The sequence below is a fragment of the Archocentrus centrarchus genome, chromosome 12 (assembly GCF_007364275.1).
Source record: "Archocentrus centrarchus isolate MPI-CPG fArcCen1 chromosome 12, fArcCen1, whole genome shotgun sequence".
Lineage (NCBI taxonomy): Eukaryota > Metazoa > Chordata > Actinopteri > Cichliformes > Cichlidae > Archocentrus > Archocentrus centrarchus.
Window position 1 is genome coordinate 9,534,069 of NC_044357.1, and position 22,415 is coordinate 9,556,483.

The 22,415-nt window shown below is 40.3% G+C and overlaps 1 protein-coding gene across 2 annotated transcripts in view; it reads right to left on the bottom strand.

The window, feature by feature from the left end:
• gnaz (guanine nucleotide binding protein (G protein), alpha z polypeptide) overlaps positions 1 to 12,545 on the bottom strand; it is a 31,109-nt gene extending 18,564 nt beyond the window's left edge. The window contains exon 1 of one of the 2 annotated variants that reach the window (XM_030742258.1): positions 12,473 to 12,545. The gene's annotated coding sequence lies outside the window, so the exon portion shown is untranslated. Of the gene's footprint in view, positions 1 to 11,968; positions 12,227 to 12,472 lie in introns of those variants that run through there. The other variant, XM_030742257.1, reaches the window with a different exon arrangement.
• Positions 12,546 to 22,415: the final 9,870 nt, after the last annotated feature.

Sequence of the window (22,415 nt, forward strand, 5' to 3'; positions counted from 1 at the left end):
CAGCACAAAGGTTTAAAGAAATATAAGTGTAACCTGACTCAATACTATCACAGAGGGCCCAAATTCATTCCACAGCGTGACAACAACCCCAAATATATCCAGTACAGATGATATTGTGACCTGATCTCAACATCATGGAGCCAGTCTGAGACTACATGAAGAAAGGTGAATGTGTGTGGGCTATTGCGTCCCTCTTGAAACAAAGAACTCATAAAAGCAAAGTTTCTGCTGTCACAAATGGAGTGAAGCCTCTGAGTTAGTTTAAGCAGTCAGTTCGAGTTGCACAGCGTCATACGTGTAACACGCCTCAGTCTCCTCGTGGCACATCTCAAACACACCTATATCAATTTTTTCTGCTTATTTAAGTGAATTTCCCATCGAGACATTTCAGTGCCTCTGCCTGAAGTTCCAATCCTTCCCCCACCCCAAACTTCACCTGTAGGCTTCAGGTGGATATTTACTCATCACTTCACCATTTTTGTATCTGACATATTTTCCATCAGTCCGTTAGATACGTCTTCTCTCTCCTTGAGGCCGTGTTTTGTCCTGTCTCCCCTTTTCTTTTCTTTTCTTTTCTTTTCCTTTTTTTTCTTTTCTTTTCTTTTACACTCCCAACCAGTCACAGCAGATGGCTACCCTTCCCTGAGCCTGGTTCTGCTGGATTTTTTTTACTTCCCACCACTGCAAAGTGCTTGCTCATAAGGTGCTCATTTTTCTCTAGAATACTGCAGATCTTTACTTTCCAGTTTTCTTTAGGTGACTGTTTTTGGGAATCAGCTCATTTTTGCCTCCATGTGTTCCATTTGGGATTGTTTTTGTGTTTTTCTTTAAGCATTTTGTGCCAGTGTCTTGTTGACTATTTTGCCATTTTATGCCTCATATCTCTTACTTAGTTGGCCAGAGTTACACTATATGAACAAAAGCAATGGGCCACTTACAGATCAGCCATGAAGCTCCCAGCACAGTTTTTGTGCTGATGTTAATGCCAGAGGAGCTTTGAAACTCTGCAGTTATTGAGTTAGCAGAGCATTGGTGACATTTACGCACTATGTGCTTCACCATTCAGCTACACAACTCCGTCATTTTACATGGTCTTCCACATTGTTTGAGTTGCTAAAAATCTCCACTTTACAATAATACGAGTTATGTTGATGTTGGAATATCTAGGAGGGCTCCAGCCCCTTCATGACCCTCAACTGGATAAGAAAATGGATGGATGGATGGATGGATGGATGGATGGATCGATGGATCGATCGATCGATCTTTGGTTGCAAGACCGTTACAACTACCAACCAACCAACCAACCAACTTTGAGGCTCTCTCACAGTAAACTGGACATTGCACCACTATAAGACATTCCACCAATTCTCTCCTGTTGGTCATTTTTTGGAACAGCCCAAACTTGCCCAGGTTTACACAGCATAAATCCACTGCAAGGTCTCAAAGATGATTGCAAAAGCTTACCTGGCAAGTGAATTGAAAAACTGTTTGCAAGTTTACATAAAATGCTCCTCCTGTTTTACTAGTTACGGTAATTAGTGATTTTATTTTGGTATGTTGATAGTTTTACTGCATTTTGTACAAAATATTTCTATATATTTAGTACTTAGAACTACTGCAGAACAGTCCATCTGACCATCTTACAGATAGTGAGGGTTATGAGGAAATCGAATGACGGAGTGGCAGAGTGGAGGCAGAGTGATGAGTTCAGGCTGAGCTATGGGGGCAAGGCAGAAATAAAGCATTTTGATGCATCATGGGGGCTGAAGAAATCTGATAGCCATCATGTGATGGAGCCAGGTCACTCTCTTGTCTTTCCTGCACAGCTCCAGCTGCACATGGCCCATCCACTCCCTCTCCACTACTACTCCCAGGGGCTTACCTCTTATTATTAATTTACCATGCTGCAAATAATTACAATCACACAATTGATTCGAGATGAGCATATGTAGTCACGGTGTGTTTCTGTTGTATAACCTCTCCTACTGTCCTGCTGTAGTTATTTAGCCCACAAAAATGCTCTTGCAATTAGGGTCATTCACATTAGATAGAGTGGTGATTTTAATCCATTAGAGGCTGAATGGTATTACTGAGACATGAAATTCGTTCAAAGAAAAATACATTATATAATGACTACAGATGCCTTGCCAGCTTGGGCAGAATGTGAAAAAACACTGAAGTCTCATACTGATGTTTAAACACACCCAAGAAGGGTCGCATGGACCTTATCTTGCTTGTTAATCACTTAAAACCATATAGATGGAAAAACAAGTGTTCCTTTAGTCAAATCAGATTAGTTAGAGCGGTACACTCGAGTGGTGAACATATCCTGACAATGAACTTTCCAGAACAGTAGCACAATTAGAAAGCATGTATAGAAGATTTGATTGTAGCTCAAGTCAACTATTGAAGACATGTTGCTGAAGACTGTTTCATGAAATTAAACCACTTATGTTGATAGAATAACAAGGAAAGTGCAAGTGAAGGTCCGGGGCAGTGCTGAGATGTGCAATGATTAGACTGACAAATGCAGTACACTCCTTCTTGTTCAGTTGTTTTATAGATTTGCAGAGTGGAATATCTGCTATTTTTATGAATGATAAGCAAACGTGTGCAATGTTAAAAGAAAGGTGAAACTCACAGGTGTGCTTTTAGTCATCTTGTAATGGTTTATGAATGAGGTGAGCAGCTGTGTGTGTGTGTGTGTGTGTGTGTGTATGTGTGTGTGTGTGTGTGTGTGTGTGTGTGTGTGTGTGTGTGTGTGTGTGTGTGTGTGGAGAGAGTAGCCTTCGATTTCAGACGCTGTAGTACAAAAATCCTGACCCAAGAATGCTGCACTTCAAAAATAACTGTCTCCAAGAGGTAAAGCAGGAAATTAAATTCCCAATCTATTCCATCATTTATATCCAAGGTGAACTATGCAAAGAAATAAGACCATGTATCATGGCTAATGGCTCAGTTACACTGGTGTAAAAATGGGACAGCAACCTCCTTGGGACTAGGTTGTGCGATGATTGCACTGAATTTTTTTGGATGTGGTGATTAATTGTGAGTAGTTGCAGTGGCCAACTGGTCCAGAGGCTGAGTATTCAACACCTTCAACATCTCAGCGATCACAAGGTGATTGCAGTCTGTTTCCAAATAACCGTGGTCCCACAAAGACTGACTCAAACTAGCAAAGGTTTGCAAATAATTGCTGTCTTGCAGTCAGTCTGAATTTGTCTGTGCCACGTCACAATTTCTGAATTTCTGTTTTAAATCGATGGGGTTGTGGCAGGACTCTGAATGTAAGTGGTTTTTGTGAATTTCTGTTGAATGTCAATTTCTGTGTATGTAGATGGCTACAGATTTGCAACAGACTGCAACAGACTTGCAATTTTCACTGACTCATCACAGTTAATCATCATTTTATCGCAAACAGACAGCATTTAGTTGCCAGCTTCGTCATTTCAATCGTAAAGTGACAGCAGACTGATTCTTACTGTCTTTTTATTGCCATCTTGACACACCAAAGTTGCTTTGAAGATGGCAACTGAGTGTGAATGGTCACAGATGTGGTCCCTGTCTTCTAAGAAACCATATAAAGGCAACAAGATCGCAAGTTAATTGCACATGGGTGCTATAATTTTAGTCATGCTGCAGTCTCCAACCACTGTTTTCCCTAGTGTGGCTATAGTATAAGCAGGCTAACGGCTTTAAAAAAAATCTGATCACCCACAGCTTTACAGACACTGACAGGTGCCGTGAATGATGTTGGTTTGTATATTGCATTCATTTGCAATTTAATGTTCTGCTGGGAAACCTTGGGTCCAGGTGTCACCTGCCAGAACATTGTTGAAGACCACTACATTCCTAATGGGATCACCACTCCCCGACAGCAGCAGCCTCCTGAAGCAGGAGAGACTGCCTCGCCACTCCAAAAATGCCTCAGGAGTGGTTTGAGGAAGATACAAGAACGACAAGGAGTTGACCCAGCTTCCAACTCTCTAGATCCAAGTTTATGTGTTTTGACCCAAAGGCAGATGTTTTAATAACTGGAAGTTTGTTAACTGCTTCTAACTGACTTCCCCGGCTGGCTGACAAAAATAAGTAACTGGTTAAGCTGCCTGGGGTGTGTGACTTACTGGAATCAAGAAAATCAATTTTTGTCGGTTTTTACAATCATATCTCAAACCTCAGAAGTGAAACAGAAGCTGATGCCTAGATATGAAACGGTGATCAAACCTTTGAGCTCTGTAATGGCCGTTAACAACCGCATGTGATTTTTCAGTTCTGCATTCAGAATCATTTCCAGATTTGTATAAAAAAAAATTCCAATCTTCCCTTTTGAAATTAAAACAGAGTTGTGCTGGAGTAAGAGAGTCTTAACAATCGTCAGCCTTGAAAGCGAGCTGCCCAACCCAAAAGGGAATTCATGTGATTGTCATAGAGGCTGCAAATAAGCAAGGCATTAGTGAGGAAATCTGAGATGATTGATAGACATGCAGCTTCTGAAAAGTCGTGAATAGCACTGTTTGGTACAGAGTGGATTTTCTGAAAACAAATTGAACAACAGGAGATGATGCACTGAGAAGTGAAGGCATATTTAACAGAAAATGTTGGGAGCACCTTCAAATGCCATTCGCACATTCATGTACGTAGATGAGTTACTGCCACCTTATATATAAGGTGGGAGAAAATCTACATCTATAAATGTAAAACTCTTGTTATTATTTGGGAGAAAATGTGGATTTTATATTTAGCTTGTTAAAAAACACATTTTAACTCAAGGCATGTGGTTCACATCTTTTACAGTATTTTGGTAAATACTTTGGACCACAACATCATTGTGGGTGATTTGTTACACATGACTGAAATTAAGTCTGCAAAGCTCAAACTGCCTTTTTGATGCTCTGGGTTCAGATGCAGAGAAAGCGAGTGAGTGAAGTAGATGGCCACATGAAAAAATATTAGAGATTATTACATTAGCCACAAAATGACAAACAATCTTTAATCTTTGATAGATATTCATGTTTGTATAGCAGACTTAAGCAGAGGGACCAGTGGCATATTTTCATATTTCTATTCCCTCTGTGAATCAGAAAACACCCGTCTGCAAAACTGACATTCATTTTGATGATAAAGACAAGCTTGCATGGTCTGCAGATAGACAGATAGCCTCACAAATGACAAAAACAGCTTTTATGGTAGTTTTTGTGAGAGTAGATGTCCCCAAAACCACATTTTACCAAGAGTTAAGATGCAAAAGGTTCTTAAAACCACTTCCTTAAAAAATGACAGAACTCTACGATAATCAAACACGTTTACTTCAGACTCTGCTGAATGACACACTGAGCATCTTCAAAAACATGTTTTATTGGCAGAAACCTCACAGTTCCACTGCTCTTTGTTAACATAAGCCACCATGTTTGGATAGATGCAAATCAGACCGTGTGACATTCAGATGGGTCAAGTCCCATTGGTGAGTTTGTTCAGAGGATTACTTACTGGCTGTGATAACAGTAAACTCTTTTAATAGTTATTTATTTTAGATTATTTGTTATTTTGGATTCTTATATTATTTCATGTTAATTTGATATTCATCCAGTCAATGTGTAATATCTTCTGTTTATTGTTTATTTTGCTGTTGTTTAGCAATATAGTGTGCTGTCATTTTGTGTGGCTGCATGTGATGGTACTGTGTGGTTACTGCTGAACGGGTTGTTCAGTTTTTCATTTTGAATTTCATCATCTGTAATGTTTCCAGTTGCGCCTTGTGGTGATTTTGCAACAGTTTCCTATGTGGACTTTGAGTTATCTGCAAGAACATGTGCCACAGAGGGCTTTGCTGCAAGAGACAAAGTTGTTAAAAACCAATGAATTGGCTTAAGTTACTTTTTTGAAGATAAGACATTTCATTCAGTGACTGAAGACCACACGGTGACTGTCTTTGCTAAGTTACAACAATTAGCGTGACATATAGTGAAAAATGCTCCTGTATTTATATCATCAGTATCAGATTGATTTCAAAAATTGAGAAAAAAAAAAAAAGCAATCATTTCCAGGCAACACTGTTGACAAAAATTGGCTTGGAGCAATACGAGCAGTTATATAACCCACTCTTAATTTTTCTTTTGTGTATGTTATTTAATTGTACTGTTGGGTTTGTGTGTTCTCATTTATCCCAGTGGCATTCTGTTTAAATCTCCTACCTAGAAGCAGAGTAGGGCCAAAAGGAGTCTTAAATCAGGGATGCTGGAGCTACTGGAAAAGGTACTGGAGATGTTACCAGCCTGGGAAGGTTTCCAGGAAATCTTACATCTAACAGCTAATACACAGTAAGATAAAATGGAACTGCTACTGTGTCAGTGATAATGTAAATCTCTGGAAAAATCCTTGTGCAACCCTAAAAGGGAGAAACAAACAAACAAAAAAGGCTATTGTTCTGTTCTAACCAGACTGCATTTATTGTGTAGACATTTGCTGTCACTTTGCTTCCACAGGTCAAAACCAAAATCATAGATTGACTCTAATAGATTATTTACTGTTTGTAAGCATTATAATGCAACAAAGAAATGCAGTTAGATAAAACAGGATGAGCCCATAGAGTGTTTCTAGAGAGCTGTGATGTGTAATAGGACAGAATTGGTAAATAATATCTGGGTGATCTGCAGGTTGCATTGAAATATTTTCATGTTCAGTTCATTGATTGGATGTGCTGCAACACAACACTGCAGAATGTGGCACCTAAAGCAGATAGTGAGTTTCATGCTTTGAGCTGCAGACTGATGCCAGTTGCTAATACAGATTCTGTAGATAATGGTGCACCGTGTGATGCTTTCAGACAGAGATATTTTGTGTTTTGTCGCGCGTGACAACCAAAAGGCATGGTTTGCTTTGCATATCTCACAGGAATTAAATAAACAAAAGTATTCCAACCTAGAAGGACCAGTTTTGTGTGATGACTCAGAGCTTTGTGGTCGCCCCGCTCTACGTCACAATCACATGAGATATAGGTCAGAGTCGGAGTGCTCTTCAGCTCCATTCAACAGCTGGTACCTCTTTAGGTTTAACCATACAGATTAACCCTTATTTTTCTATAGTAATCCACATCATCTTTCAACCTGAAGTTCATTCTTCTTAAACATCAGCTTTCTTGAGAAGAGATTGAATTATAGTGAAAACTAAAGAAGCAGTAAGCCTTGTCATTCAGGCTGACTGAGGATAGACTTTTAACCACATTTATACACTAAAGACAGGTTTGAATGGGCTGTCAAAGTATAATTCAAGAGACAGAGAGTCTCATCTGCAGCTGTGTGTCTTAGAGGCATCTAAAGGGAGGCGTTTGAGAACCCCTAATGACCACACAGTTACTCAAAAACATGTGTCAGGAGACAGTCCGTTGGCTGCTGGTGGTGGTGAAGTGAACTCAAAATCTCCTGGATCAATTCTGTACCTTAATTAAACACACTTCAACCAATAAATCAATAATCAATCAATAATTACCTTAAATGCTCTAAAACCTAGACTTTTAAATCTGGTTACTGTAAACTCTTAATTCAGCTCTCAGAATTGTTTCTTTAGCATTTCTTGTTATTGCTTTTGGTCACGTGCTCGGTGCAGACCTCTGAGGAAGATGCCTGCATACTGTACACATGTGAGGACACGACTCATTCATTATGGAAAACAATGATGGGCAGTGTTCTCTCCTCTACTCCCCCCAAAACAGTGGGCTATTTAGAGGGTGGAGACAGGGTGGGGGGTGGGGTTGCTGTACGATAGATGCTTTTTCGTGATAATGCTCTGTTTAACGTTCCTCATCTCAGTGGCTGTGTTCCCCCTTCTCCAATTGAGCGGGTCACACTGAGTCACAAGGCCAGCCAGCGATGACAATGGCATGTTTGTGCACAAGCTGAGCCATGGGTACGCTGTGTGATGTGAAGGGATAAGATGGCACAAGGTGGACACTAGAGGTTCGCGTGCATACGCCTCTGTGTACAAGCAAATACGAGCGCACATGCTTTTCTTTGGATACCGCAGACATTCTCATGCTTTCAAACTGTATTAGATCAAATGCAGGTTGGTGCTGTAAACATTGTAATCTGCATTCAAACACTCACTACAGCACAGCATTCATTTGGGTCATGACAGATAAGAAAAATGCTTTCTCTAACAGAAGGAAATTGTGGGTAACATACTTTCAGGCTTCTACAACCCACAGGCATTATCTACTGTTAGTGATCTGATAACGGGAACAGGAAAAGGAGAAACATCTCACACTGCAGCAGATGCAATAGCGTAATAGCCATTAAACCACCCAATGAGCTCTCTAGAATTAATGTAGGAAGGACAATGATTAGTGAAAAAACTGTGCTACTTTAAACTGTCTGTGAAGTTACAGTGGGTTGCTCCTGCTCCTGAGAAAAAATAAATATATATATATAAACATGTATGTTTATATATAATATATATGTATGTTTATATATATGTATATATGGGTGTTTACAAGAAGAGAAAGTTGTGAGAGTCAGGTATGTGAAAGTGCCACTTGTTCAAACAAGGAAATTATTGTAAAAACTTGGAAACACCAAGGAGCACGTGGAGTGTAGAGTTCACCAGTAAAAAAAACCAGCAGCCTCATTTCATTTTAGATATTTTCTTGGAAAAGGTGAACTGCATGCCCTCAACAAAACAAGAAAATGTGGCTGTAATCTAGAAAGCCTGAATTAAGAACACCGGCTATAGTGCATACTGCACACAGATATATATATATTTTTTTTTCTTTCATTTCTTTCAGTACAGATCAACATCCGTCACCAGTCAGTTGTGAGCCGTAGCCCTCGCTCGTCACCACCCTCCCTCTCCACCACCTCCTTGTTGTCATATGACCACTGTTATGTGTGCGCAGTGGAACACAAAGTTGCTCTGTTAGTCCCCTCTGCTGTGCCCTCTCATCACTCAGATTTGAGTGCTGGAAGCAAGGCCCTCTCGCTGGCCTGCCTCAGGAAAACAGACAGTCCCCTGTATGTGAGTACCAGCAAAGATTAGAAAGGAGGGTGAAGAGAGCGAGAGAGAGAGAGAGAGAGAGAGAGAGAGATGAATTGAGCTGCTGTTGTTTTATGTAACACCAAAGGATAACCTAATCCTTACTCATTTACCGAGCCCCGCCCTAAGATTTTGTTCGATTCAGCTGACAGCTTTCCTTTACTGATGCTTTACAGTAAAGTCATTTATCAGTCTTCTCTACATCAGTGTCTGCCTGTTGAAAATGAATGGCTGCCAAAGCATGTCTTACAGCTGTTTGTGTGGCGATGACACTTTGTTCCAGTACCTGGCTAGACCCAAAACAAACACAAATGCTGAGCCAGTTGAATCAGAGCAATGCCCCATCTGAACATAGTGACAAAGCAACTAAAACACATGCACCTTTGGGACATAGAGTTCCTAAGTGCCTGCATAAAGATTGGCTTTCATGTTCATTCTCACAACAACTAAGACAAATACTGTAAGAGTTGTGTGTGATAATTCTGCTGGACCCCTCCAGGAAATAAATGACACCTTAGATTAATCATTTTATTAAGTAGGCTGCTGAGGGAGCTGCGCTCGGGTCCCCTTGGTGCTTAACTGTAATAGAGCTGAGTTTAATTGTCCAAGCTGGTGGTGTGCTCACCTACAAGGTTAAAAAGATTGCTAAAAGTGCACCGGACGGTGACATTGGCCTCCTCGGTGTACAACAGCCGCTGTCACTTTAAAACCAAGTCTGTCCCTGCTGTCCCCTGTCATTATGTCACCCAGTGGAGTGGATGTAGCAAGTAACAAAAGAGGTGGAAGGAGGTCAACTCAGCATAGGGTTTGCAACACTACTGCTCTCGTTTTAATATGAAAAGCCCACCGTAGCTGCAGCATACTGCATACTACCACCTAAACAAAGATGTTAAACGTCAGTTCTTTTGATTTAAGTTTATTGTGTATTTAACTTAACAAAACTACTTAATCGACATCAGAGACATCCTGTTTTCCCCAACCTTACGTTCAAATGGTCTACATAAGGGGATGATGACATTTTTAAGTGTGTACGTGTGTGTGTTTGTGTCTAAAACTTGAAGGCCCATTATGTAAGCATGTGATTAACCTTTATATTTCTCACTGGACCTTGTCATCCTTCATTTTAAAGCCAAGGTCATCAGTGACCTCTGACATTTGTAACATGTTGCAGGGAGAAACAGAAAATTGTACAGCTGATATGAAAAGATGAATCAGTATTTAGTGCAGCGTGCATGGCTAACTGGAGCTGAAACGTGCAGGATATAAGCACGGAGAATGTAAAACATTCACCGTTTTGCACCAAATTCTGATTCGGCGTTCCAGCCCACAGTTTCTTTCTTTCCGTAAAGACGAGCATCTTCTCTTGAGATAGCATCATGAGGCATCTGCAGATTTTTGTTACAAGCTCAAACCACAGGTCAGACGCCTCAAAAAATGACAAACATCCATACACTTTTTTTGCAGTGATATCCTGCTTAAATATTACACATGTAATCATGTGATTTACCAGTAGAACGTTCAAGGAAAAAGTGCTGAACCTTGTCTGAAAATGTAAAGCATTCACTTTTGCAGGAACATTAAATTTAATTTGCTGGGTTGATGCTGTATAACAATATTTTCTGCCACCTTTTTTTATTGATCTAATATTTCCGATCTATGCCTATATCAGTGATCCTCGAGAAAGAAGAAGAAAGAAGGCGTGGTGGAATTTCCACCATCTTTGCCTTGCTTCACAGATGTCTCAGGGCCTCAGTGGCGCTGCTTTTGCTGGTGGAACTATCACAGACACATCCATCACTTTCTCTTTGCTCAGGAAGCACGCTGGCTTCCTACCACTGTGACATTATCACCGTCTTTCTCTCCACTCATCCATCCAATCTGTTCCAAATCTTCCCTTTCCTTCTTTCCTACTCTTGCTCTGTGCTGCATCAACCTCCGCCCCTCTGCCCCATCTGCCTCCCTACTGTTAAACCCCCAGCCCCTCAACCCCTCCCTGCTCTGGCTTTCTCTTTTTTTCTCTCTCGAGCATGTAACACAAACACACACAAATGCACATGCTCTCCTGATACTACACAACAAAGCCCAACTGTCATTAAAAAAAAAAAAAAAAAAAAAATACAGTAATGCTTCGTTGAAAATTTAAAATGTTGAGACAGAAAATGTCACAAATCGTCCTGTTTTGCCTGCTGAGTAATGAACACGCTCTGCTTTCTGCCTCTTTCCCCTTCTCACTGTTAGGATTTAGAGTCATGAGCAGACACAAACAGCTGGACACAAATAAACCAGATAAATCCCTGTTCAACATTGAGATTATTAATTGATGTCAATTTACCTCGTAGGACAGCAGACAGCAAGCTCCTCTGGCAAATCCTACAAGGTTCCCGTGCCACTGTTGGGCCACATTTTGCCTTCCTCTCCCACTGCCTGCAGAACCAAGCTCCAGAGGAACAGTACACCTCCCACTGCACATTCACATTCAATTTCTCATAAAGCCAGTTGTAAGTACTGAACACCTGATCATGTGTGATGGCGGTTTCTCTTATTTCCCCTCTTTCTGTTACACCTTATGGCCTGGACAGAGCATAGAGACATTCACACAAACACACAAACACACAGACACACACACACCTTTGATGCATCCTCCACTTGCCCTATATACAGTAATTAAATGAATTTAGCACTGCATGCAGATAAAAGCATTCTATAAGAATCGAGGATGCTCTGGGGACATGATGAGTCAAATTGCAAGCACAAGATAGCAGCGTCCGCTGGCACAGAGCTAACAGGGTGGAGGAGGGGACTGGACAGGCTGCTTGCTTTGGTGCATTTTATGAGGAAAACACAGTCTGCTTCAACAGAATGGCTTTAGTGAAATATCATCTTCCTGTCTCACAGCAAGCCAAAATAGCAAAATAGGAAGCAGTGCGAGAGCGGTGAGGCTTACCGTTTTCACAAGCCAGCATCCATTTACAAAGGATACTGCAGACAAGCCCTTGCAGGGTGAGAAAGGCTCTGTGCAATCCACCTTTAGTCCTGCTGCTTCATCTTAATGCCTTCCTCATGTTCACAGGGTGAAACCCACTTATACATCTCTCTCTTTCCGCAGCCCTCTTTCTCTCTCATTAACGTCTGTGTTCTATATCCTCTCTTGTTTGCTCCAAGGCAGTTGAGACACTGCAGCGATGGGGGTGGAGGGTGTGTATATGCGTGTGTTTGAGTGTGTCAGAGACGGAGAGGCAGCGAGAGGGAGTGCAGGGCAGAAATGGAGGGAGGAGTCAGCAGGGATAGAGAGAGAAGGGGGAAATGGTCAGGATTAAATCATGAGTAGCAGGAAAAAGAGAGTGAGAGTGAAAACAGGCTTTGATGGGGTAGCCACAGCATCCTTACTTTATGCTAGAAAAATACACATTAGTTTTTAAGGCATCCTAAAAGGTTAAAATATACATACATGCAAGTAGTTCTGCTCCTTAAAGAATTCTGTGCTTCTTGATGGTCCAGCAGCAGGATTGGTTGTGATTTCATTGATGACTAAAAAAACATACAAGATAGGGAGAGAGGGAGGAGGAGGAGGAGGAGGAGGAGGAGGGAATGGGACAGAAGAGGAGAGGAGAGGAAGGGAGGGGAGAAATGACGACAAAGGAATGGGAGGGGGATTGGACGATGGTGTAATGTGCTGTTTCCGTGCCAACTGTTTCTGTGACAGTGTGACCACTTCCTTTATTGCTATTGGCTATAACCAAGAATTGATAGAGGCTTGGGCAAATAAGGCAGCATGTCACACAGGGTGTGAATGGGCTGTTCTTTTTCTGTGTTTCTTCCTCTTTTAGTTTATCTCTGAGAACAACAATAAAACAAATGTGTTTGACTTGACCGCAGCCACAGAGAACACACGCATGTCTACCCAGAGACATAACAATTGCACCACTGGAGCATGATTGCATTGTCATTACGGATGCCACTAGTGCGTAAAGAGACTGCTCTTATATTCCTAACGCACACATCCGCACATGCACCCAAACACACACTGTTCAACAGGGAAAAAATCCCCAGATCAGGTTGCTCAGGGTGTGTAGTGTAATGCAATTGCCTGGACACCAACCCTGGTGTCATGAACAATGAGATAATTAATCGGCTATAGGCCAGAGCAAGTGCACATCTGGCGCGGGTGAACAACTTTGTCTCTCGCCGACCTTTCATCTGGGCCTTTTAATTCAGGCCAGCAGGCACGTGTTGTGCTGCTCCCATTCTTCGGCCCTGACACTTTCCCGCTCATCTCCCCTTATCCTTATTACCCCATTCAGCATCTCCAAATATTTACCATAAATGTCCCGCTCCTTCCTCTTCAGCAGCTGCCAAGTGCTGCAGAAATCTATCAAATCTCGGTTTCTGTGCAGAGGGAACTGTTTTCTTAAAAATGAGTAAGTGAAACTAAAAACAGGGGTGTGATAACATACTCTAAGTCAGGTACACACAACATCAAAAACATCCAACTACCCACAGTGGGGAGTCCCTATCCATATAATTTAGATTTAACAGGACAACATTGCAGAGGCTTCACTGGTACACCGAAGACAGCATAGAAAGAACGTGCTTTTTCAGATAAGACATTTCCTTTATACTAGATCAGTGTTTTTACTTCAGCTTAGTAGCTGTTGTTGATATTTCACCTTCAAATGTCAAACCTGTGATGACATACGCGGTGAAGAAGAGGAGATAAAGCTCCATGTGTGACGGAAACAATTACGTCAGGCACATTTTGATGTATTTGAACACAAAAACATTTGAGAGACTACTTGGCTAATAAAAATACAAAACACACACACACACACGCACGCACACAAGCACACACACACACACACACACACACACACACACACACACACACACACACACACACAACGACATGCACCGTTGCCACCATTTTTTTTCTCTTGAATAGTTCACATAACGTCTTGGTTCATTTAAGTAAACAGCTCACTGACTCTTATTTTGGTCTCCCATTATTGTACAAGCTACTGTTGACTGAAGCACACCAGTGTTTGGTAGCACACGGGCTCAGATTATATTTTTCATGATTCATAACAGCCAGAGAACCACACGATTAATACTCTGCTGTTCCAGAGACATTAAGTCTGGACATGATTATTTGGATGCAACATTCAGATGATTTAATGATAATGGTTCTCAGTTTTTATATTCTTCATTTAAAAGCATAAAACAGTATCACTGTCTTCATCTTTCTGCTGCTTTTATACTGAAAACCATTCTTTTTCTTCTCAAAGGGAGGCTGTTATGCCTTTCCTTATTTTCCTGTTTATTTATATTGTTACAGCGGTGGATTGTCATATTAATCATGGCCAAAGTTTTAAAATAAAGATGTCAAAAGGTTATGAGCCAAAACATTCAGGCTGCTCTAAACTCTATATGGTCATCTCAGGCACACAGTTGGTTTAAGGGAGGGTGGCCTTAAAGCAAAAGCAGGTAAAACAGCTTGTTTCAGACAGTGGGTGAATTGAGGAGCTACACCAAGGGCCAGTATAAGATAAATAAGGATTATTTGTGAACTGTGAAGCATGCAAAGCTAACCCTATAAAAACAGGGAGCTGGTAAGGAGCATAATGGTTTCACTTTAACTAAGATTTGAGTTCCTGTTTACAGCAGCAAGTCTGCAGATGAATAGCAAAAGATTATATCAGCCTTCTTAATAACTCCTCTCTGGCTGCCTGTGAGTTTTCAAATTGGAGCTCAACTAGTGAGATGGTTTGCTTTTTGAGCTGAAGCACAGCCCAGTCTCCTGGTAGAGCTTTGCTGGTATGAGAAGGTACCAAAACTCTTATGCAATGACTCCCACCCAGCATTTACAAATACCCCAGGGGGGGCAGCGTACGTAGACAGCTTTAAATGATCCTAAATAGAAATAGTATCTTAAAAGGAAATAGTTCACTAAAAGTAATGCATGTGTGGCAGCAATAGTGTTGGAAAATAAATGTATAAATCGTTTAAACTGATTTATTCAAAAAGTGACAAAAAATTAGGGAAATGGTTGAAATTATTAGCTATAGAAAAGAATGAATGATTCCCACACTGCACAACTCCAATTTCCTTATTTAGTGCATTTAATCTCCTGTTAAAAAAGGAGGAATCCACACTTCCAGAATATTTCCACCTACAAAAGTTACATAGATGACATTTTCTTTATTTGGACCTCTACTGAAGAACATCTTAAGGAGTTCTGCTTATTCATGACCGCTCAGAATGGACATTGGCTTATGACCCTGTACAAATGCACTTCTTGGATATTCTGTGTTTAAAAGACCCCCGAATCTTAGAAACATGTTACTAACAGCAGATTTTTCATCTTCTTATTATTTGGCTGAGTACTGTCAAGTCTGGGAATTACAAAAGTTGTTGTATTCCTGTCATATTAACTCAGTTTTGTCAGCTGTGGGTCATATAATAATTAGTATAATTACTGCATCTAATAATACAGGTGCCTTTTTAGGAGTTTTCTTACACTTGATGACGGAGATACCTGATGGCAGCGTAAGACTTTTTTTGTGCGTGGATTTTTTTCCTGTTTTTGAAATTATTAGCTAACCATATGCAAACTGTTGAAGGTATTTGCTAAAAGTATCAATTTTTTAGCTAAAAATAATGGACATAAATAATTGAAAGTAAGAGTAAATGGTTGAAATGAGCTTAAAGTGGCACATTTGAACTTTGACGAGGTTGTGGAAACCACTTCGTTACATCCAATAAAACTAAACCTGATGTCTTTTAAATCCTAAAAAATTTGTTTTACATATAAAGGAAAGCTCCTTTACTTTTTTCTTACTGCGTATATTAATTGGTTTTATAAAATAATTATGTAGAGAACTTTATTCTGTGTCTGATGTCCTCTCTGAGTGCCTTATAACCTCTTGTCTAATTCAGCATTCCTCCATCCCTTTCACTCTCCATATCCCTCACTATCCCTTTTTGTCTCTCCCAGATTGTCTCTCTGCCTCTCACAGCTTCCTGTCTCCCTAATCCTTAATCCTGTGGAAATCGGTCAGGCAGAATGAGCCAGCTTTGATCAGGCTCTCATATCAGGCGTGTTAACAGTGTCAGCGCACCCGGATCCCACCGAACCCCGGAGCCCAGGGGGAGAACTTCAAACAGGCGTTCACCCACTGACTGCTAGAGAGGAAGGTGAAAGGGAGGCAGCAGAGATCGTGCTTTGACAGACTCTGAAAGAAGCTGTCTCTCTTTCTTTAAATTTAGCAAACATTTACATGAGGACATGACACTGTTCAGCTGTAACGGCACATTTGCTTTTCTGCATGAACTACACTTGATGTGGGAAAAGACATAAGCAAGAAGTGTAAAACAGAACTGTGTATGCTGCAGACATGTGAAAGTCACGTCATTGTAAGCAGTGTCCCTGACAGCAAGCAGGGAGTCTGTGTCATCTGTGTTCTTGTGTTCTGATTTATGACCGAGGATAGGTATTACTATCCTCGGCCATGTCATAAAACGCCTAATGGTCAACCTTTTAAGTTTAGCCTTCCTTAAACAGTTGTGCCTAAAAAGTCAAAAAATAAACATGCACATATGTCACATTCATTTCCTAATTGGGAACAAATTCCATGAGGTACATAGGTTATGGAAACTACAGCATCCTTTAAGTCATTCACTCTCATCAGACTTTACATACAGGGGCAGGTATTCTTAAGTGGTGAGGTTATCATATATTGTTAGATAGCAATCACATTAAACTGAATGAGTCACAGAGGCCAGCCTTGTAAAACCAACAGATATGGTACATAAAGTATTTCCTTTCTCACAACCACATGACCTGGAGGTTGGTGCTCTCTGGAGATGTACAACAATACTGACAGTGTACTCGGACTCTCTGTTTAATCAGTTTAGAAGGATAATCAGGTGCTTTAAATCAGCCAGAGAAATGAAGCATTTAGCAGGGCCAGTGTGGGTGCAAGATATGCACCATCTGATCTGTGATATGTGACTAACTGCTGTAATGAACTGAAAATGATAGATTAAAAATGTTTCGGGGTTTTTTTGTTGTTTTGTTTTGTTTTGTTTTTGATAATATTAATGTTGGCAGTAATGGTCTTTAAAACCTTGGAATAAAGAGGAAGTTTAGCAGGCATGACCTATATCAACTGAACTTTATGTGATAAGGGCAGCAAATGACAAAGTTAAAGATAAAATTTGAAAATGAGAAGAATTTTCTTTAAATAAAAAATATTTATTTACTTATTTAATTATTTGGAATGATACTGTATATACTGTATATATATAATGAATAGAGAAACCTGTATTTACAAGCTCTCATGACTGGTGTTGCATCTAACTCATTTTGATTGTAAATGCTGACACCTACTGGCCAAGCTTACATAATGCATTGTTAACAGGAAACATTTGGGGCATTAATACAGGAAGACATTTCAGTGTAGTGGTTTACACATTAGCCTAGCAACCGTGAGATCCCAGTTCAACCACAGGAGGAGGCATGAAGGCACTGTGATCCCAAAAACAGTAACTTTTTGAGGCTGAAAGTAAAAATGCCTTCCAGTAGAATTGGTAAGTCAACCTGAGTAAGATCATTTAGAAGAACTGAAGATGATTTATTGAGATACAGAATTTAATTACTAAGGTATTTGGCAATTAAATTCCTGCACTCACCAACTTTCCCCTGCTTACAGTGCTGTCCTGTGCTCCCTCCCCAGGTGCCTCAACCCCCATTCACACCTTTGTTCAGGTGACCTCACTAGGTCACATGATACAATGGAGCAAAGTCCCAAATTGGTTTCACCTGAAACCACTGACTGTAATGACCCACGCCTCCTTTCACACCTTGGCACATGTGATTATGGACATGAACAAGAGTGGGTCACAACCACCTCCAGGGGACTACGCCCACTGGGGTTTAAATACCAGGGTCTCTCCACCTTTTGGTCTGAGAACTGAAGAAGCCTTTCAGATGAAAAGTGAAACGTCTTCACAAAACAAAAGGAAGTCCAGTCCAGTTTTTTTCAAGCTCCAGAGACTGCTATGACCTGGATAACTGAGGACCTAAACAGACACACTAATCAACTGCACTTGATTAAGTGATCATGAGCGAGTGTGAGCACCTCTATAAAAGCAGTTGTTTGGGCAGTTTGCTGGTTTGGAGCGTTCAGGTGTGTGTTAACACAATCTTATCAGCAAATTCATGCTAAGGTCAGCTAATGCAATGTTCAGAGAAGTTGCAAAAAAAAAAAAAACCCAAGAGCTACCTTTCAGACTCGACAGGCCTCAGCATGTTAAATGTTAAAGTTCATGAGAGCACAATTAGAAAAGACTGAATAACTACGACTTGTTTTGAAGGGTTGCCAGGAGGAAGTCTCTTCTCTCTAAAAAGAACATGGCAACACAGCTGAACAAACTATTTTTTTGAACAATGTCCTTTGGCCAGATGAGACCAAAGTGGAGATGTTTGGCCATGACACACAGCACAACGTCTGGAGAAAAGCAAACACAGGATAATGGCACAAACACCTCATACCAACTGACAAGGACATTGGTGGTGGTGGGTTGATGATTTTGGGTTTGTTTAGCAGACGCAGGACCCGAGCACCTTGCGGTAATAGGGTCGACCATGAACTCTGTATGCCAAAATATTCTAGAGTCAGATGTGAGGCCGTCTGTCTTACTAAGTTCAGCTGAAAATGGGTCGTGCAACAAGACAATGGACCCAAGCACAGCAGCAAATCTACAACAGAACGACAGAAAAAGAATCAAGGTGTCAAAGTCAAAAGTTCAGAGATTTAAACCCCATAAAGCCTGAACCATGAAATAATTGCCATAAAATTTAAATATTTATATGACTAATAAAAAAAAATAAAATATTAGTTTGTATATATGAGTTTTAATTTATATCATTTTTTGCTACATCTGGCATTTTTGTGCAATTTATTGATTCAAAATGTACTGAGCATTTTATTTAGGTCCTTTGAGGGGGTGTAGATCAGTGGTCCCCAACCTTTTTTGAGCCGCGGACCGGTTTAGTGTTAGAAAATATTTCCACGGACCGGCTTTTAAGGTGTGGCAAATAAATACGTCAAAATAAATGATATGACCATAACCAAGTGTGATATTTTCTACGTATAATAATAAAAAACGTGAATCCACTTTGTATTCGTATGCAACTCTATCAGCAGCGTCCTCGTAACATCCCGCCTCAACATGAATAACAGGCTCTCTGCCCACAGCGCTCCCTGGTCAGCTGTTAGAGCCATGGTAAAACATGCCTTCAAAATAAGATACCAAGCAAAAACAAATACAGTAGAAATCACCTCAGTCGGATTCAAATGGCCCAGTTTGGGGTCTATTATCGAATTTCGCTGCAATGGCTTCTGCTTCATCTATGAATTTGCTTCTGCAAATTTTATAATCTGAAATTTTACTCGTAAGTGCAAGTTTGTAGCTTACACTTGCCACGATTGTCCCCGGTGAAATGAACTGATATAAACACTAAAACAATTTCCAGGCGTTGTTAGTGTGTGTGTAGTTGTGCATGAACGAGCTGATGCATGGAAGTGGGCGGACAGGAGCTGAGGAGGGTTTTAGCGCTAAACTCATCCAGTTTATGCGATCACATTTAACTGGAAATTTATTACAATGGGACCAGATTTTTCATCCGAAGTAGGTGAATATCCGACGGATTTATGTGATGATTTTATTGGAATTAATGTTAGGAAAAATCAGGACCTGCAGATGCCATCCAACTAGAGCGAAAACCCGATTTGTGCGACTTCGACTTAGGTGATTTTTACTGTATAAAGCGCATGAAAAATACAACTCACCATAACACTGAATCAGTGTAAGCCCCCTGAGCTTGTTTCTCTGATACTCATTTTTGCTGGCTTCTGGTTTGACTGGGTTCGGCCGATTTCACATGGAGCGTGGCTGCAGAGCCGCGGTGTCAAGCGCTGGAGAGTCAGTTTGATGGCTGGGTCTACCTCACTGCTATCCCCGGTGTTGATAAATAAAAATGGTAAATGGACTAGTTCTTACATAGCGCTTTTCTACTCTTGTTGAGCACTCAAAAATTTAAAGAAGCGTTATGTAGGTCAACCAACCGATTTCGTTAGACAGGCCTGAAGCTTCTGGGTTTAATTTTAGCGGTGACGTATCATGTGAGCAGAAACGTCTTGACACGTCAAGAGGAAGTCATGGAGGGAAGTAACGGAGCGAATCCGCCCATTTTTCAAAATAAAATATAGTTTAGGCGCAGATAATAAGTAAAACGGAAATAATTTAAGTTATTTATTCTTTATGTGCGGCCCGGTACCAAATGTCCCACGGCCCGGTACCGGTCCACGGCCCGGGGGTTGGGGACCTCTGGTGTAGATGACTAAAAAAGAATTTATCAGATACGCTTGGCGTTACAGGGTTAAGAGAGCTGTGCATGAATAAACGCAAAACGTCATGTGATAACACTGTTTTTCACGTCTGTATGTACTCGGCACTGTTTCTACCATTTAGGCAAAGGTGAAATGGGCAATCAGAGGAAAAGATGGTGGAGAGAGGTAAAGATTTAAAAAAAAATAAATAAACAACCCTTGTCATAGATGCAGCTTAATCTCCGCATATTATAATAATGATCCATTTGAAAGCATGTTTATTGTGTGAACTGGTCCATTGTGAATAAGTGCTTTTACTTTAATTAGACTACATTTGCTATTTTATTTTTATACGACACCTCTGTTCTCTTACTTACATGGAATTATGAATGCAGACTTTTACTTGTACTTTTCCACTATTTTTAAACCCTGTCTAGTGTCCTGTTTTCCTTTATCTCTATATTTATTCATACACATAAAAAAACAAATACTAGACTTGCATGTGTAAGCGCCTCTAAGCCTATGTACTAATTACCCAAAATGGTTCAGTAATCCAATGTAATAATGTACTTATAATTACCGCTTGTTCTCAAACGCATCTTCCTTATTTTTGAGTCATTTTTTAGGCATAAATTGCACTTCTTGTGTCATGTTTTTTACATTTCATTAAATGCGGAAGGTTTTTTTTCCCACCCTTGTGCTGTTTGATTCAGCGCTGTTATTTCCAGGCTTCTGAATAAATGAATTCATTTTAGTCAGTGGGAGGTTTACCCAGAATATGAAACTGGTATTTTCCTTTTCAGCAACCAATTCAACCATCTGTTTAGATCCTTCACCTGTTTCTTTCCCCTCCTAAAGGTCTCAACATTTTAACCTCATTTTATTAACCTGTTGTTGAAAAAAAAGACATGCAGCCATTATGTGCCATCTACTTTGTTGTTGTCGGGTGGATCAGTGCCAGAGACGCTAGCAAACTGATTCGCAAGACTGGAAATATCATTGGTCAGAATTTGGAGGTTTTTGAGTCTGTGAGAGACAGCAGGTCACTGAACAAAACTACTCTCCATCATGACCAACAAGTCTCACCCACTCCACTCCACTCCACACTGCTGAGGCAGCAGAGCTCCTTCTCCCTTAGACTGATTCAACCTGGCTGCCATAAAGAACACTTCAGGAAATCATTCCTAACGTTCTCTATAAAACTGTATAATAACTCTTCTCTCTCTCTCTCTCTCTCTCTCTCTCTCTCTCTCTCTCTCATGTTTTTAAGATTTCCTTTGGTTAGTCAAGGTTTTTTTAATCACATTAAACATTCTGTGTGCCCACGCTTCCATTGAGACCATCAACAATCAGCTAAATATTGATTCAAAAGAATCAAATTGGAATTGTGCTCACAACAGTGGAAAATATGAAGAAATATCTCCCTAACAGGTCCTACAGGAACAAAATACCTGCTTGGTGAATCTGATGGGTTTGCGGATAGTGCATGAAAATTCCCACGCCAGCGTCATTCTGACTATTTCACCTGAATGTGTGTCCTCTAGTTTGTAACTACTGATCATAAAAATCAGGCTGAGCACTGACAGGATCATCTGATGACTACAACAACACTTATTACTAAAAGAAAAAAAAAAAAAACAGTTAAGATTCATTCTATAATTAGGGGTGCATTTTATGTCCATGGGATGTATTTATTATTTAAAGCAATGATTGCTTTTATATTGGGACAGGTTTCTTTTTAATTATTACAAAAAGTCAACAGGTTCCATCATTTGTTACTTTTTTGCTAAACGTTTTGCTATTCAGATTAACACTAGGATACTTGTTTTTGCATATTATTGTCATTGTTATTTGTGCAAAGTGTTAAAACTGACTCATCAATATTAATTTAATTAGTCACTTTGTGTTTGAAAGTCACATAAACCAACACTAAGTGAATTCAGTTCCTTCAATGGAGGAACTTTTCAATATTTCTCCAACATTATTGTCTGCACCTAAAGA